Raw genomic sequence first — 5,257 nt, forward strand, 5'->3', positions numbered from 1 at the left:
TTCTTTTCCTTTTCCTTATCTATATGACGATTACGCAGATTGTTTTCCTGATGTTGAACCATCCTTGCATCCCTTTTATGAAACCCACTTGGTCATGATGTATTATTTTTTTGATGTGCTGTTGGATTCTGTTGGCTAGGAGTTTATTGAGAATTTTTGTGTCTATGTTCATGAGGGATATTGGTCTATAGTTTTCCTTCTTAGTGATGTCCTTCACTGGTTTTGGTATGAGGGCTATGCTTGCTTCATAAAAAGTATTAGGGAGTTTTCCATCCTCTTCTATATTCTGGAATAATTTGAGTAGAATTGGTGACAGTTCTTCTTTGAATGTTTGGTAGAACTCACCCGTGAAGCCATCTGGGCCTGGGTTTTTGTTGGTCGGGAGTTTCTTGATGATCTGGTCAATTTCTTCTTTTGTTGGGTTTGTTCAAATTTTCTACCTCAGTCTGAATAAGTTTAGGTAGTTCGCGTTTTTCTAGGAATGTATCCATCTCATCCAAATTTTCGAATTTGTTGGAGCACAGCTCTTCGTAGTATTATGTTATTATCTTTTTTATTTCGTTTAGTTCTGTTGTGACTAAACCTATGTGGTTTCTAATGCAATTTATTTGTGTCCTCTCCCTCTTTTCTTTAGCTAGATTTGCCAATGGTTTGTCGATTTTATTAATCCTTTCACAGCACCAGCTTCTTGTCCTGTTGATACTTTCTATAGTTTTTCACTTTTCCATCTCATTTATTTCTGTCTTATCTTTATTATTTTCCTTCTTTTGGTGACTATAGGTTCCCTCTGCTGGTCTACTTCTAGTTGTTGAAGGTTCTGTGTTAATGTGTTGATTTGGGCTCATTCCTCTTTTTGGATGTGTGCATTTATCACAATAAATAGACCTCTCAGGACTGCCTTCACCGTGTCCCAAAGATTTTGGTATGTTGTGTTTTCAATCTCGATTGTTTCTTGAAACTTTGTGAATTCACGTTTAATTTCTTCTTTTACCCAGTCACTTTTCAGCAGGGTGTTTTTCAGTATCCATGTATTCAACTTTACTGTTTTGGCCTTCTTATTGTTTATTTCTAGTTTTATAGCACTGTGGTCTGAGAAGATGCTCTGTAGAATTTTCATTGTTGTGAATTTATGGAGGCTTGGTTTGTGACCTAACACATGGTCAATTCTGGAAAATGTTGCATGCACACTGGAGAAGAATGTGTATTGTGCTGTTGTTGGATAGAACACTCTGTATACATCTATGAGGTCAAGTTAGTTGATTGTGTTTTTAAGTTCCTCTGTAGCACTGTCGAGTTTCTTTCTGGTTGTTCTATCCCTTTTTGAGAGTGGTGTGTTTAAATCTCCTACTATAATTGTTGATTTATCTATTTCTTTCTTCAATTCCATTAAGGTTTGCTTCATGTATCTTGGTGCTCTTTCTTTGGGAGCGTATATATTTATTATGGTTATGTCGTCTTGCTCAATTGACCCTTTGATCATGAGATAGTTTCCTTCTTTTTCTCATGCTGGTTTTAATCTTAAAGTCTACTTTGTCAGAAATTAGTATAGTCACTCATGCTTGTTTATTGCTGCTGTTGACTTGGTAAAATTCTTTCCATCCTTTGACTCTCTTAGTCTGTTTTTGTCTTTGTGTGTAAGGTGTGTCTCTTACAGGCAGCATATTGATGGATCTTGTTTCCTCATCCATTCTGCCACTCTTTGTCTTTTCACTGGTGCATTCAATCCATTGACATTCATTGTAATTATTGATAAGTATTCATTGATTACTGTCATTATGTTAGTTTTTTGGTGTTGTTGTTCGTTCTTTAGTTCTGCTTTCCTTCTTGTATTGGGTTTTTGTTTTTTGAGTTGATTCTGGTCAGTTTTGTCCTAGCTTCTCTGTTCACTTTTCTGTTTGGGAATTCAATTTTAGGATATGTTGTGGAGTGTTAACTTTCTTTGGGGTTACCTTATAGTCTACTAACTTTTCTCTGCATTTAGGATACTCCATTGTAACCTGTAATTTACCTGGCATCCCCACCACCTGGGCTTCTGTTGCTACGTTTGTCCCTTCTTTGACATTGATTTGTTTATGTCCTTCAGTTGATCTCTGTGCTCCCTTGAGTTTTTTGATGTAGTCTCGTTCTGTTCTGGACTCTGCTTTCTGTTGGCTTTGTTTCAGGTGGTGTTGCCACACCTGTCAATCTTTGTTTGTCGTCTGTTCTTGTTGGTTCTCCATCCCCAGAACTCCCTTTAGGATGTTTTGAAGTGCTAGGTTGGTTTTGATAAAATCCCTCAGATTCTGTTTATCCTGGAATGTTTTGATTGCACCATCATATTTGATTGATAGTTTTGATGAATAGATGATTCTTGGTTGACAGTTTTTTTCTTGCAGGGTTTTGTATGTCTCCCCATTGCCTTCTTGCCTGCATGGTTTGTTCTGAATAGTCAGTGCTTAATCTAATATGCTTGCTTTTATAAGTTATATTTCTCTTCTCCCTGACCGCTTTTAGTATTCTTTCCTTGTCTTTGATTTTGGAGAGCTTGATTATTATATGTCTTGGAGACTTCCTTCTTTTGGGGTCTATCCTTCCTGGGATACGTTGGATTTCTTGAATGTTTTTCTTCTCATCTTTCAGGATGTTAGGGAAGTTTTCTTCCAGAAGCTCTTCAACTATCTCCTCTCTGGATTTCTTTGATTCTTCTTGTTCCGGAATGCCAATAACTCTTACATTATTCCTCTTCATGTTATCCAGCATGAATCTTAGACTCTCTTAGGATTGTTTAATCCTTTTAGCTGCTTGCTCTTCTATCTTGGCAGTATTGAGAGATTTCTCTTTCAGTTTGCTAGTTCTGACTTCCATCTCTTCTAATCTGCTCCTTTCCCCTTTTAGCCTATTGTCTATTTCTGATATTTTATTATTGATCACCTGGACTTCCTTTTGCAGGTTTTGAATTGTTTCCAGTGCTGTGTCAATCCTATTAGATTGTTCCTGCAGTACTTTCCTTACTTCTTCCTTATTTTCCTTGACCCCTTTTTGGAGTATTTGTATTTGTTTCCATATCATTCTTCTGAATTCCCTCTCAGGCATATCCAGAACCTGATCTTCCTCCTCTATAAAGCCTTTGTCTGTCTCCAGCTCATTTGCATCTGCTGCTTTCTTTTGCTTTTGGATGTGTTTTGATAATGCTAATTGTTTCTTATTGGGCATGATTATTCTTATTTTATTATAATTATTATTAATATTATCAGGAGATAGGCTTTTCTAATTGTCTGTAATGTGTAGTGGGTATTGTTAGGTCTTGTCTACGTGATGGCCGTGGCAACGGCTTACAGGTGGGGGCGGCGGCGGTAGCATGCAGGTGGTGGCCACTGTGGCAGGAGCGGACAGACGGGCTTGTGCTGCTGCGGTGGCGGCAGGTGGGTGGCGCAAACGTCAAATTTTTTTTCAATGGTTCCCTGCCTTGGAAAATCCAAATGGATTTTTAATTGTCCTTGTAATAGATTCCGTTACTATCAGCTAGATATATTCACCATACTTTTTTTCCCCCTTTTGTCCTTTTCCTTTCTACCCCCAACTCCTCAATTTTTGACCTCTCATTCTTCTTGTCCTGATTTCCAATGACCCAGGATCCAAGTTGTCACCAATAGCTTACAACTGTATTACCCCGTCACTTCTAGGAAGTCAGGAAATATTGTGGTGAGATGATTTCTGGAGTGGCATTGTGGGAGCTCCATAGGTACTCTTCCTGGCCAAACAGCCTTAACTGGTGAATATTGTTTCTTAAAAAAACAAGACTATACAACAAATGACAAAGTGTTCACGAAACTCTATTGACTCTTGGTAAGAGCAGTGGGAAGTTGTGATATTTGAACAACAGTTTATTCCCTTTTCCCTCCATTTCAATCTGAGAGTGGTAGAAGCTCCTATCAAGTAGATGCAGCCAAGAGCACAGGCTCCTTCTTCCCTTAGCTCCCAGTAAAGGTCTATGGTGGTTCCCTAGGAAGTGTAGGTCACAAGCATTTCTTGCCTCCATCTGTCCATGTTGCAGGAAAGAGAACTGAAGCTCTTGTTCTAAACTTAATCTCTACTTTTCAGGCCAGAAACTCAGGGGCCAAAATTGCCCTCCCATTTTTTGCTCATAGGGCAGTGGTTCTATGCTGGAAGAGGAAAGTTGAGAAGACTAGAAGCTGTTATCCCAGCTCATTCCCTACTCATGAAGCATAGGTACCACTCTGAGGGAAGTGGACCACTGTCCTCATCCTCTGGTACAGAGTTGTTTCCCAAGGGGAGAGGCAAGCCAAAAGAACAGAGTGCACTATGATGGGCTTCAAGTATAAGTGTACTTCTGAAATTAAAAAAACAAAAACAAAAACAAACTAACACTAAATCATCCCTCCAAAGCACTCTCTAACTAACTAGATTTGATAATTCATTGCAATAGCAACACAGAATTCAGACACCATGATGACAGATAAGGGTTTATTAGGAACATTAACAGGTTACAATTCAGGGTAAGAAATTCTCAGTGCACAGTTGTAGTTATGATAGCTTGTCCTTGACTGTCTTTCTTTGCTTGGCCAATTTCACAAAGTTCTTTTAGGACAGCTGAGAAATGCCCACAGGACATACTACTCCACCATAAGCTTCAGCCTGAAGACACTTGGCTCTAGCTCTGTGGGTAAGCAACCTAATCACCAAAATTAAGTTCCCAGAGGCACCCCAATCTGAAAGCAAGACTTCTACCCAAAGTCACTCAACTTTACATGTTCCGTAGACTGGGAAACCCACCATTGTGTTTCATGTTATGGCTCTTTTTTCTACTGCTTCTCCTTTGCTAGTCCTCTGCTGGTTCTCTGTTGTCAAAGCATTCTGTCCCTTGATCCAGGAGGTTCAGAGCACAGGGATCTCAGGGTCCAAAGGACATTCTCTAATCTTGGCTCTCCTTTGATAATAGTAAGATTCCCCCATTCCTGCTTCTTAGAAGAATCATTTTATACACATTAGAGTCCCAGGTTTTTATAATCACAGTTAACCCTGCTAATGACTTACAACTTTCAGCAATTTTTCCTGCCTTCCCTCAGACAAACATAACGAAGTAAAAATATTGTTTGGAGGGAGTTTACAAAAACTATAGCTGGAAGAGACCTGTTAAAGAATTTACTCTACCACAAATGGAGATTTTGGTGATAGTGAATTAAGACAAGTTAGTTAAGACAAAGTAGTGGATTAAGGTTTAGCAACAAGCTAAACATTAGACAAGAGAGAAGTTTAC

The sequence above is a fragment of the Chrysochloris asiatica genome, unplaced genomic scaffold (genome assembly GCF_000296735.1).
Source record: "Chrysochloris asiatica unplaced genomic scaffold, ChrAsi1.0 scaffold00016, whole genome shotgun sequence".
Taxonomy (NCBI): domain Eukaryota; kingdom Metazoa; phylum Chordata; class Mammalia; order Afrosoricida; family Chrysochloridae; genus Chrysochloris; species Chrysochloris asiatica.